Below are 14165 nucleotides of genomic sequence, written 5' to 3'. Positions count from 1 at the left end.
TAGGGGCCATCCCAGTCCTCTACGGACTGGGGCGTGCTGCGACTGACGAATTACGTAGGAGCACTTATAATTTGACTATGTGTGGTGCGGGTGTGATAGTGGAGTGGTATAAGTGAATGGTTAAAAATACCTGCCTAGTAAGCTTTCAATAAATTTTATTCTTGCTTCCAGGTGGTAACATTAAAATATGAAAATATGGGGTGGAAATATTAGGATACCCAAACGCAATGTGTTAAGGTGTACCTATCAACTCCTGTAAACATGTTTCGTGCATACCCCAAGCACTTCTTCGGGACTACACAGGGACCAGCCCTGTGTTCGCCACTCCTTAAACGCTACAATGAGCTTATTTGTGAAATGCTGAAATCGAAATTAGTGCATGCATAAAGTACCTACGCATTCAATTGAATCACGTGGTTCCTGTAAGACAAAGAACAACTTGAAAAGTCAAGGGGTGTTACCCCCAGTATAAACACACATAAAACACATATGTTGGATAACACGAGGAAAACGTGATTCCATTTCCCGTGGTCCTCAACAGGACGTTTTCATACATAAAAAACGTGATTGTTTTCATGCATCACTAGATGGGTGACAGGGTTGCTTCTCACGGCGATCCTTGCCATTTTTCCAGTGCTGATACACTCTATCAAGGTCAACTTTCCCATTCAGGAGGTAGGCCTTTGTCCTCATCAGCATATCCATATGCTTCTGCTCTAGTCTATTCCTCAATTTACTCTTGATTTTATTCATGAGGCTGAATCCTCGTTCACAATCTGCACTAGATGCTTGAATTGTTGCGTCCTAAGTGCGCTGGGGATGCCCAGACGTGGGTCCCAGGCACTCCACACCACTGGAGTCAAGCTAGCCGGGCTGATGAGAGGTGTTACCTCGAAACCGGTCCGGTCCTCGGATGCTTGATTCCGTTCTGGGAAGGACATGGCTTTTGTAGTTCGGACTGGACTGTTCCCATGGGGCACAGGGTCAGAGCTGATTTGCATATCGCCATTGTCTAACCCAGGGTGGTGTGGAGTGCAAAATAACGATGGATTTGGGCCCAGATCTTTGGACTGGGTTGAGTGTGTGACATTGATCCACATTCGGTCCATCACCTGTTGTGTTTGCATATTCCGCCCTAAGTGCGCTGGGGATGCCCAGACGTGGGTCCCAGGCACTCCACACCACTGGAGTCAAGCTAGCCGGGCTGATGAGAGGTGTTACCTCGAAACCGGTCCGGTCCTCGGATGCTTGATTCCGTTCTGGGAAGGACATGGCTTTTGTAGTTCGGACTGGACTGTTCCCATGGGGCACAGGGTCAGAGCTGATTTGCATATCGCCATTGTCTAACCCAGGGTGGTGTGGAGTGCAAAATAACGATGGATTTGGGCCCAGATCTTTGGACTGGGTTGAGTGTGTGACATTGATCCACATTCGGTCCATCACCTGTTGTGTTTGCATGAAATGTTGCACAGACATCAACAAGCTGAGACACAACACTATACTGAGCAGCATTGCGTACAGTGAAATTCACCAGGTCTTGAAAGGTGGTAAATAACCCACCCTTTACATGTTCTGCCACCACATATTTATAATCTCTATATTGCCGAACAACATCTTCTGGTGTTTTACAATCACCCAGGACCAAGAAATTTTTATACTTTTCAACAACTCTTTGTATATTCTCAGTCACAAAATCAAAATGTGATTGTGTTGCCATTGCCTGCATTTTAAAACGTGCCCATTCTTTCAGTTCATCTTCAGGGAACCTTTTTTGCATGTGCTCACAGAGAAGGGAAACAAAGGACAACATAGGCCCACTGTCAAACTCTTGCCTTTCCTTGTACAACACAATCATATCTCTTACATTGCTGCTCCAAAAGACAGTGTCCCCCAAATATTGTTCCTTAATTTGGCTAATCTTTGCTCTTGCATACTGTACAGCTTCAACATTAGTCAAAGAACTTTTTTGGAACAGTTTACACAAAAATGCAAATTCACTCAGAATGTCATTAAGTACTGCAAGGGAAATACGGTAGTTTGAGTCAGATAGCTTTTTGTAACAATATTTAGCAACTGGATCATTCTCTTCAACTTTTTCATGCTCAAAGTACTTAAGATCAGCCTCATAATTCCGAATGAGTGCACCAACTGCAAAATGCCTGGAAAGCCACCGGACATCATTCAATGGTTGAGACCACTTCACAATCAGTGACTGATGCCATTTCATCCAGCTTGGACTTCCTTGCAGGAGATCTGGAGAACACAGTGTAGACAGTCCTCAATAATGTCTCCATCTCATTAATCATTGGAACCCTCTTCCAGGCATCATCAACTCCCAAATCTTCTCGGTGAGCGACACAATGCTGCTCAACTAGATGGGGAATGGATTGTTTAAGGCGAGTAGCAACACCATTATTTTTACCCAGCATCACAGACGCACCATCGGATGTGAACATGACCATTTTCATGAGGTCCAGTTCATTGGCAGTGTAGAATTCTTTCACGGCAGTAGTGATAGCCTCAGCATTACAACTAGTCAGCTTCACTATGCCGCCAAACAGTGTTTTGTGCTCTGTTGAGGTTACAGGTCTGAACTTGAAGTACAGGATTAGCATTTTTGTAACAGATATATCTGTGCTCTCATCAATTATCAATGTGTGATACAAAGCGTGCCGAAGTTCTGCCATTGCTTCACAGTGTATCACGCTATTGATGGCCTCAAGGAACTCAAAGGCATAGTTCTTGCTCCTCCAGCTCTCTGGTATCTTGACATACAAAGCTAGGTGTTCATGGATGTCTTGTACAGATAACATTGAAGTATTCATCTTCACTGCCAGCAACACATTGTTGATGAGAATCTTTATCTCCTCAGGCAGGGATCTTTGTCGTTCAACTACTTCCATTCTATTTGCTTTGTCAGTGGCAGTTTCTGTCAGCATTGCCCGCACTCCAAAACCAAACCTGGCAGCAGCACTTCTGTTTCTCAATATCACCATGGCAGACTCGTGAACTTTGCTAATTAGATGGCGTTTCAGGTAATCCAGTTTCCAGCCATCACTCCATTTCTTCCCTGTAGAATAGTCCCCAACAATCTTGGCTTCGGCACATGCTTTGCAAATCAAGCCCACGTCTGGACTGTATTGAAATAGTTCCCCAAGTTGCACACAAACCTTGCTTCGTGATTTCTGTGTCTCAGCCTCCACAATTTTTTTCATCCACTCTTTCTTAAATACAAGGCAACATGTCTTCCTTTGTGGTGAAGCATCACACTCTGCAGAAGGTACAGCTTTGCGCTTGAACATATTTGTGATAACTGGGTTTACCTGCTATGCCACAAAGCCTGCAAAATAAAGGAACATAGCTAAAGTTGATGCCGATGCTCATGATTGCAATCTGTCACATAATACAGAGGCATTGCCGGCAAAACGTAGAGTGTAATTACCTGGATTTCTGTCCACTGCCCTGCCCTTTCAAACTTAAATGATGCACTGTCCGTAGAGCCTGCAATAGAAGTAAAGATTGTTACAGCACATTGTGAATTTGTGATACAGCAATATACCATGTTCACCATAAAGGAACTCTACCAAACAATTACCTGTTGTGATTGTACTCACGTATTCCCGTTCAAATGTGTGGGGTACGGTCTGCGAACCCTACAAAAGAAGAAAACATGGGTAGGATATGTTGTTATATTACAATGTAAAAGATGCTCCACAGTTTAAGACTACCAAACAATTACCTGCTCTGCTTGTACTCACGTACTCACGTTCAAATGTGTGGGGTACAGTCTGCGAAACCTGCAACAGAAGAAAACATGTGTAAGGTATGTTGTTATACTACAATTCACAAGAACACAAGATGCACCACAGTTTAACTCTACCAAACAATTACCTGTTTGTTCTGCCTGTACTCCAGTCTGCCTGTACAACTGCATTTGTAGCACGGTCTCACAAACCTGCAAAAGAAAAGGGGTGCAGATTGTGAATCTATTTACCCAGCACCCTCAAAATCCAATGTGGAACATACACAGAATTACCTTGTCTTTGTGGGTACTCACGCCTGACCATTCTAATCCAGATACCTTACAGACTGCAAACCTGCAATTGAAGACAAGATGGTTAGCAAAGGCTCTAAGAGTTACAAACAATGAATGGGACGGGCCCAGATACTCCAATAGGAAAAACAACCAAATAGTTACCTTGGATTCCAGTTTAGGCAAATAGGCACGTGCCCCTGTGCTTCATTATTAGCACCCATTAGGCTAAATTGATTTACACCTAGCCACGCAATCCAGCCACTCTTCTGCATTTTCTTTACCTTTTGCCATGTCAATGTTTTAACAGATATGCGTCCCATTCACACACATTTGCATGTTATCACATTTACAATAGACCATGGGTACTCGCAAATATCTTCCTAAGGGTCAAATATATTTGGTTGTGGTGTGACAGAGGGCCGCACTGATGCATGCAGGGTAGTGGTCAGGAACTTGGGAGGTGTTAAGGTGGACTTGGAGAAGTATGTACATTTAGAGGCTGAACAATGTGGTACCAGAAAACTTGGGATCAATACAGGCTTCTCCGCTTCACTTTGGCTGGATAACTCTGGAGATTGATGGACCAGCTGCAGAGAGATCTGATTTTTGTCTAGTGGAAGTTTTGCCTCATTATTAAGTAGCGGAGGAGCGGGTACAGCGCACTGGGGCGTACTGCACAATTGTTCAACAACCAAACTGTAGCACCCACGCTAACTCGCTCACTACTCGCCGATACCAATTAAATGATAGATTCATAAATAGTGAATGACTTACTTTTAGGTAACAGATGGTGATAGATAAGCCAAAAATAGGCCATGAATCTGGTGCTGGGAAGCACTTAACAATCATATGTTCACATGACTACTGGAGAATCCTAGCTAGTGAGGTGTTGGCTCTGCCCTGCAAGGAAACCTTGCTTAAGTAAACAAATATTTTAAAAGGGATGTGTTCTGACTTTGCTTGTGTGGCATGGCATTTTATGTATTTTTATATTGTCACATACAACACAGGTTTTGCAGATTGTTCACATGGTCACTATTCGTGCATGCAATGCATTAAAGTGTGTGATGGAAGCCTAAAGCCTAGAAAACAAGCCTGCTTATTTTCTAACATGAGCTCATGAAATACATGCCGATCAATGTTCCCTCTAATTTTCTTCCTCTGTGTGCGGCAGTGGAGGGTCTCTGTGCGCTGCAACCATGGCTATGTGCGCCAGGAACCAAACCGTGCATGTCTGCGGCGCCATATAGCACTCAAAACGTTTACTTTAAAAAGTAAAAAGATGGTGCATTTTCACACATACAGAGCCAAAATAAGGGTCTTAAGGGCAGTTTGCAAATTTATTGTATTGCCTGTATTTTCATTGTTGTGTCTCTGACTGCTGTTGTCGGTCTTCCCCGCTGCCTGTACGTGGTCCATGCCCCTTTTTCTCCCCTCTGTTCCCCTAGCTGTCCCTGTGCTCTCTCTGCCCGGTCTTTCCTTCTGTACCCCTCGCTGCCTGTGTCTCTGCCCAGTTTTCCCTTCTGTTCCCCTCGCTGCCCCGTGCCTCTCTGCCCGTTCAGCCTTCTGTTCTTAGCTGCCCCTTTATTTCTGTATTTTGCCTCTGTGCCATTAGTTTTTTGTGCCTGTCTGCCCTCAGTGTCCCTAATTTTTGTGCCCCTTTTGCCTTCTGTTCCACTCGTTTTTCCCTCGTTTTTTGTGCCCTTCTGCCCTCTGTTCCACTCGTATTTTGTGCCTTTCTGCCCTCTGTTCCACTTTGTTTTCTCCTCGTTTTTTTGCTTTTCTGCCCACTGTTCCACACGTATTTTATGCCTTTCTGCCCTCTGTTCCACTTTGTTTTCCCCTCGTTTTTTGCCTTTTTGCCCCCTGTTCCACTCGTTTTTTGTGCCCTTCTGCCCTCTGTTGCACTTGCATTTTGTGCCTTTCTGCCCTCTGTTCCGCTCGTTTTTGTGCCTTTCTGCCCTCTGTTCCACTCGTATTTTGTGCCTTTCTGCCCTCCATTCACCTTAGTTCTCCCCTCGTTTTTTACCTTTCTGCCCACTGTTCCGCTTGTATTTTGTGCCTTTCTGCCCTCTGTTCTACTCGTTTTTTGTGCCCTTCTGCCCTCTGTTCCACTCGTATTTTGTGCCTTTCTGCCCTCTTTTCCACTCATTTTTTGTGCCTTTCCGCCCTCTGTTCCACTCGTTTTTTGTGCCCTTCTGCCATCTGTTCCACTCGTTTTTTGTGCCCTTCTGCCCTCTGTTCCACTTCGTTTTCCCCTCGCTTGTTGTGCCCTTCTGCCCTCTGTTCCACTCGTATTTTGTGCCTTTCTGCCCTCTGTTCCACTAGTTTTTTGTGCCTTTCTGCCCTCTGTTCCACTCGTATTTTGTGCCTTTCTGCCCTTTGTTCCACTTCGTTTTGCCCAGCGACCCGAACATGGAAGGACTGTGCCGAGATATCTGATACTGGTACCTGCGATACTGGAAGGACAAGTACACTGAGAACTGGGATGGGATGTTGATAATCAAGTATTGAGAATTCGGCCCTGAGGAAGTTGTTTAGGCATATGACTGATGCTCAACGAAACACGTGTTGGCTGCAGAGTGTGTTATGAATTGAGAAATTTGGAGCCCATAAATAAAGTGGATCGACATCAACTTTACTAAAGAACTCTGGTGTCTAACTTGGAAATGGATTGAATATGGACTTGTAATTTCAATTACAGTTGATTGAACTCTGAAATAAGGATAATATTAATTTGAGTGCTCGGCGAGAAATTTTGAATTCGAATACCCAGAACTTTGGTTCAAGGGAACCTGGGGGAGTGAGGTGACCTTCCCTGTATTGCCTTTGAGCACCTTTGTGATTTGTACAATTCCTACTTAAGCCAAAACTCTTGCAGTGCGCCCTTCTTTTACCCTGTTACCTTTTTTCTTATATTTTGTGCCTTTCTGCCCTCTGTCCCACTCGTTTTTCCCTCGTTTTTTGTGCCTTCTGCCCTCTGTTCCACTCGTATTTTGTGCCTTTCTGCCCTCTGTTCCACTAGTTTTTTGTGCCTTTCTGCCCTCTGTTCCACTCGTATTTTGTGCCTTTCTGCCCTTTGTTCCACTTCGTTTTGCCCAGCGACCCGAACATGGAAGGACTGTGCCGAGATATCTGATACTGGTACCTGCGATACTGGAAGGACAAGTACACTGAGAACTGGGATGGGATGTTGATAATCAAGTATTGAGAATTCGGCCCTGAGGAAGTTGTTTAGGCATATGACTGATGCCCAACGAAACACGTGTTGGCTGCAGAGTGTGTTATGAATTGAGAAATTTGGAGCCCATAAATAAAGTGGATCGACATCAACTTTACTAAAGAACTCTGGTGTCTAACTTGGAAATGGATTGAATATGGACTTGTAATTTCAATTACAGTTGATTGAACTCTGAAATAAGGATAATATTAATTTGAGTGCTCGGCGAGAAATTTTGAATTTGAATACCCAGAACTTTGGTTCAAGGGAACCTGGGGGAGTGAGGTGACCTTCCCTGTATTGCCTTTGAACACCTTTGTGATTTGTACAATTCCTACTTAAGCCAAAACTCTTGCAGTGCGCCCTTCTTTTACCCTGTTACCTTTTTTCTTATATTTTGTGCCTTTCTGCCCTCTGTTCCACTCGTTTTTCCCTCGTTTTTTGTGCCTTCTGCCCTCTGTCCCACTTGTATTTTGTGCCTTTCTGCCCTCTGTGCCACTCGTTTTTTCCTTGTTTTTGTGCCCCTTTTGCCTTCTGTTCCGCTCGTTTCCCCAGCCGCTGTGGCCTTTTGTTTAAGTATTGCTGTTAATCAGAGCCCCTTCACGGGCTCTGATTAACAGCAATACTTAAACAAAAGGCCACAGTCTGCCCGCGCTTTACTAACAGAAGCGTAGAGACAGTTTCCAAACACAGCGTGTGCTAAAGTATGCGCTGTGTTTGGAAACTGACTACGCTTTTGTTAGTAAAGCGCGGGGCAGACTGTGGCCTTTTGTTTAAGTATTGCTGTTAATCAGAGCCCGTGAAGGGGCTCTGATTAACAGCAATACTTAAACAAAAGGCCACAGACTGCCCGCGCTCCAACATAGCCACCAGCCCCCTGCCTCCTTACCTACACTCGTCATGTTCCCGCCGCTCGCTTCTTCAAAGCGGCTGTCCTGTGTGCACACTCCACGCGAGGCGGTGCGCGGTGATGTAAGGGGAGGTGCACGCGCGCCCTAGAGGGAATGGTGGTCCAGACCCCTGGCATCAGCCTTGTCCTCATACCACTTGTCCTCGGCAATGGACTCTGTTGAGGGGTCAGTATAGGCATAGGGATCCTCAGATCCCTTCTACATGTTCCTTAGCAGGCCCATGTGGAAAATAGGGCTTCATCTCCAATTAAGGCCATATGGGCCTAGAGGGCACCAGAACTAATGTGCATTTCCAGTCCGGCTCCGTTTCAGTCAGGAATCACAAAAGATTTAGCGCCGCCCTCACGTCGTCCAAAGAATGGGAGTGAAGCAGAGAAGTCAAAGAGAGCTTTAACTTCTTGGAATTCTTCTTATGGGACTTATCTGAGGAACTCCAGGATTGTGAAGAGGACCAACGTTGTCAAAGACTAAAAGTGAACTCTTACCACGGCTTGCACAGGAGCAGGGAGTTGCTTGTTTCCCGACTCCCTCCAGAATACTCGAGGCCAACTATAGACAACTTGACCCTCAAGAACTCTAAGAGGGGGGAGGGGGAAATTGGATAAAATAATAAACAAGAAGAGACTGCTCAGGAACTATTATTTCTGCTTCTCTTGTCTTTTCTGTTGAATGATTGAAGCCTTGAAGTCCTAATACATCAAGAGAAATAGATTGGTTAACTCTCCTTTCTTTTCTCTCTACACTCTAACCTATCTTTATTGGTGGTGTGTATTCTTACCTATAATTCCTAAGACTAGTGCTACTCTTCGTTTTATATCTTCGTTTTCTTTTGGGACCTTACTTCCAGAGATTTAATGCCTGTACTTAAATATATGTTAGACTCTATCTTCTCTGATTCTTCAATGCTCTCCCTTTTCTTCTCACTACTCTTATCTTCTCTAGAACTTGGTCATCTTTTCTAAGAATTCCTCTTGTTAAATCTTCTGACCGTAGTGGTGTTTTACTAGTCGCACGTATTATTTAGTTTAACTTCTTCTTTTGTCTTTCAGGTTTTGGTTCTCCCCTACTAATGCTCTGTGGAAACTGACTGGGTAAGTATTAACGACAAATTCACTAATTGTATCTGAATACTTCTTTCTTAGTTAATGAACATAATCTGTATGACAGTTCTATCATATCATGCACACGTCTTCTCAAATGCGCCAAAATCACTTATCTGTTTGGTTCCTTCTTTTCTCTCCGAGCTCTGTAGATGCCACACAAATTCTGTCTACTAGACTCGTCGAGTATGCAAGGTACGTTGATTCTCCAAATGCTCCATTTCTTCGCACGAACTCTGACTGGGAATTTCGGTCTATGTGGTCACAGTATCAAAATTTCTGTTCTCTATGTGGCTAACTCGTAGAAATCTGCTAAAATCTGAACAGCTCATATCTAAAGATTAGTGTCCTAAGTATTTACAAACTGAACACTCGGACACACAGTCGAAGTCCATATATGGATCGGCTGAGGAGGGCGATTTGGCGGGAAGCATCCAGGGATTTGAGTGATATGGACGGCCTCTTATAGAGTTCTAGAGTTTTAGAGTTTTAGATTTGTATGAAAACTGTTTTGTAAATTATATTTTTATAATGTTTTTTAGAATTATGAATTCCCATGATGACGATTGCATTTAATGGTATTTTTTTATTCCGCCCCAATGCTTATGTATACCATGTATTGCTTATTTTGACCTTGGATCTGTAATAATAATTGTTTTAAGTGATGTGCTTTTATGGCTATATCTAGCCGCAATTAAGTTTCGAATTGGAATTAGAAATATTTATTCTAACTTCTTCTTTTGTCTTTCCGGTTTTGGTTCTCCCCAAATGATGCTCTGTGGAAACTGACTGGGTAAGTATTAATGACAGAGGGGCATATGTATGAAGCAAATTCGCATTCGCAAAGGCCGAAATTCGGATTGCGAATGCGAATTAGCAAAAGGAAATGTATGAAGTAAAATCTGGTCCAAAATAAGGAATCGCAAAATTTGCGATTCCTTATTTTGCAATTGCATTTAAGGAATCACAAAATTTGCGATTCCTTAAATGCAATGTATGAAGCCAAAAAAAATTCCAAAATGCCCTTAAGGAATCGCAAATTACCACCAACTTCTAGTTGGTGGTAAGTTGCGGTTTCCTTGAAAAATGCATATTTCAGCATTTTTCAAAGTGCCATGTGCACCCATGCATATTTCAGGGGTGCAACAGGGTGTCCTTTGGACACCCCTGCACCCTTGAAATTATTCTCAATTTGCGATTTTCAAATTGCGAATCGCAAAATTGAGAATACCTTCCCATTCATTCCTATGGGCCTCCTGGCCCATAGGAATGAATGGGAAAGTATTCCTTAATTGCGATTCACAATTTGCTAATCGCAATTAAGGAATACTAAGAATTCGCTAAAAAAAAGCGAATTTGTACATACATACCGATTTGCAATTCTGAAATAGCGATTTCTTAAAAATCGCTATTTCAGAATCGCAAATCGGTACCTTCATACATATGGCCCAAATTCACTAATTGTATCTGTACTCTTTCTTAGTTAATGAACATAGTCTCTATGACAGTTCTATCATATCATGCACACATCTTCTCAAATGCGCCAGAATCACTTATCTGTTTGTTTCTTTCTTTTCTCTCCAAACTCTGTAGATGCCACACGAATTCCGTCTACTAGACTCGTCGAGTATGTAAGGTACGTTGATTCTCCGAATGCTCCTTTTCTTCGCTCGAACTCTGACTGGGAATTTCGGTACGGGAGAAAAATAAGGGATATGGAAAAAGAAAGGAAAAGTCCAACTTCTATTTCGACACTAGGGGCTACGTGACGCAAATGGGAGAAGGAAAAGATAAGGGTCAAGGTCGGAAGCTGCTACAAGTCACTACCGTCTCTCCTTATACCTCAGGTGAAGTGCGCATTCGGTTTACAGCGCGCGCTTCACCTAAGGACTGACAGCTGTAGAGAAGCTAGTCAACTAGACCACTGACTCGTCTCGCAAGTCGGCAGCCATCTTGAGATTCCGCTGATGAGTCAGGGATTTAAACAGAGGCTTCGTGCTCCATATTTTTCTTTGGCCCGGCAGATCTTAGTCCTCAGGGCACATACGACATGAGTGTGTCCAGTAACAATGCAGGGAGGCCTGACAAACGTGGGTGAATCTTGGAGCGATCCTGAGACTTCCCACATGAACAGGACCTGGAACAGCGTGGAGTAGCATTGTGTGCGGTCAGGAGTTTCATGGCCTGCTCGTAAATGGCCTTGGGGTTCATGGTCTTGCACTCCGCACATGACACAGAGTTGAGGTCCCTCTCCAGGCACCACAGACACACCAAGTGGGGGTCTCTCACCCGCATCTGTCGATGAGAGGTTCCACAAGTCTTGAACCCAGTGGGTTTTTTCAGGTACATCTCGAACAAATTGGAAAAGGCATGCTAGACATAAAACAACTCAAAAGAAGCCTGTCAAAAAGTCAAAGAGGGGAGCTTGATCTGGATCCACGCTGAAGGTGTGGAAAAGAAGGAACTGAGATCAGTGCACTGGATGGTGCCAATGTAGCACTGTGCAATTCACATCCGGCACGGCCTATGAAAACAACGCCATGCTGAGATGAAGGACATCACCTACCAGCAGGGGTGGGAGATGGTTAAAAAAAATTCAAATTCAATCTGATGACTGGGGAATATTCTGAGGAAAGGAATATGCAGCTAGAAATCTCTATCGGATATGAACATTTGAGGAGCAATTTAACCAGAAATGCTTATTTATTCAAAAATTATTTTTTACTTAAAATGCACATTTTAACATGCTTCTGCATTTTACAATCGGTTGCTAAGGAAACTCTCATGACCACACATCGCAAAAAGGCCTAATTGTCACTAGGCTGTTACACAAGTAAGTCCCTTGGAGAATAGAAACAGATCCCAGGCCCATCTAGGACCAATTATTTCTGTTCCCCAGGAGACTTAGAGTTTTGTCTATTTTATCCTGCACATGAGGAAGCTTGTGGGGGCTCCCCATCCAGTACACATTACATTTGTCAATGCTCCCTGCCTCCCAGGGAGCACTATATAAGAAATGGGCACATTACAAAAAGGCCTATAAGCCTCATGGAGGGCGTCTGATGCTGTGTGGTTTCAGAAACTCTTTAATGCAGCAACCCATGTTGGTTTTTCTTTTAGATGGTGCTCCTAGTTTAATGGAGCATTTGCTCCAGACCCACAATCTCCTGCGGACTGAGACCGCTGTGTGGCAGGCTACAGTGAGCCATGCAGTCTCCCTCGCTCCCCCCTCCATTTGGCACTTTCTTCCTATGGCCGAGCAGAAGAACCACTCATTTTTGCTCTCCCATCATGGACAAGGGAATAGGTAGTGAAGGAAGCTCACAGGAGCGCTTCATGCCTTGGGACCCCATGATTTGCTGGGTCATTCTGGACCAGCCCATTGACTGCTCCTGGCAGTCTTGTGGTAGTCACCAGTTCCAATTATGGTTATTTAAATACATAAAAATGTACATAAATAGCACTTAGGTCCCCAACTGCATCAGCGTTCCCTCGGGCAATATTAATATGAACGCGATTAGGTTGCCTTGGCCATTTATGTTCCCAGCCCTTCACTCACAGGTGGGAGCACAGAGCCAAGCCCTTTTGAGTGGGCTCTTCAACTTAAGACATCTAAGCCCCTGGTTCACAGATTTTCAGGAGACTTTCACCCTCTTCCTCCTGCATTCTGACCACCAGTGCCAATCTAAAAGGCCCCTTGAACCTCAGAAGTATGAAGATCTTGTTTCTTTGTTCTTTCTGCACAGCTAGTCTCCCTTTTCCTACATAGCATCCTCCTGCTGGGCACACTGACAGCACCTTTTCTCTCCAGTGTTTTTAGACTCTTCCCTTTCTGCAAATTCGGCTTCTCCAGCAAGTCAAGGCCCAAGTCCCTTGTACAACTCCATAGTTATCAGGTAGCGCACCTAATTACTCTACAATGAAGGCTCTCCTTTCTCCAGCAAGCAGTTTCCCCTTGCCCAGGCTTTCCACCACCTCAAGGGAAGAAAGTAATCAGTGGACCTGGCTTTGGCACTCAATTAATTCCTACTCACTCAGGGGGTGGGGTGAGTCCCATCACTGGTATGCGAGAACAGCGACATGGCTTTCTACCCAGTGTTTATCTGATTTTTACTGACAACAATATGTACTCCCCTGGTTCACCTTTGGAACAGGTTTCAAGCAGCTCATGACAAGCAAATTACTTACCTTTGGTAATGCTCTTTCTGGTGGATAATCTATCTGACAGCAAATTACTCAGCTTTTGTATATTCCCCATGTATCAAACTAGATCTAGAAAATGTTTAGCACTACCCTTGCGTGTTGGTAGGTGGCATAGTGAAGTGATGTGCCGAGTCGCATATAAAGCACTAGCTATGCTCACAGATGACAGTTGCTTTCTAGGCTGTCCACGCCCACTGACGTAGAACTAATTAGCAGATTGGCTGTCACCGGTGTGCAGATCTCTAGATTTAGGACCTTTTTAAATGGAGGCAATATTCCAGTTCACAGAACGGTGAGGTGGAAAGAGCCTGTAAGCCTTCTGAGGGTTGTGTCTTGACGAGCGCATAGCTGAGTTTGATACACAGCAAGATGCAACAATAGATGGTTCCATTGTGCAATGCCATGCCAATCTTCACTCAAAGAATCAGAAAGAGAGTTTGTGAGAAATTGGTTTTTTGATTGAGGGGGTGATCAACAACCACAATCCTTGTCAGGGTGAACTACAAAAGTCACTAAATTGACCTGTGCTTAACCCTCTGGTAGCTTGGCACAAAAGAAGTCAGGCTTAACTTAGAGGTACTGTGTTAAGTATTTAAGCAGCACACAGATAATATTAAGCAGGAACAGTGGAAATATACGATTTTGCAGCTGCAGCGTTTTTTGCATGATTATGGATTTGGCATGGTTATAAATGG

General features: G+C 44.0%; 1 pseudogene; it reads right to left on the bottom strand.

The window, feature by feature from the left end:
• Positions 1-409: 409 nt before the first annotated feature.
• On the bottom strand, positions 410-3302 carry LOC147731649 (general transcription factor II-I repeat domain-containing protein 2A-like; annotated as a pseudogene).
• Between the last annotated feature and the right edge of the window lie 10863 nt (positions 3303-14165).

The sequence above is a fragment of the Lissotriton vulgaris genome, chromosome 2_1, assembly GCF_964263255.1.
Source record: "Lissotriton vulgaris chromosome 2_1, aLisVul1.2, whole genome shotgun sequence".
In the NCBI taxonomy this organism is placed as follows: Eukaryota; Metazoa; Chordata; class Amphibia; order Caudata; family Salamandridae; genus Lissotriton; species Lissotriton vulgaris.
The sequence above is the reverse complement of the archived record's forward strand: the minus strand, read 5'-3'. Positions and strand labels throughout refer to the sequence as shown.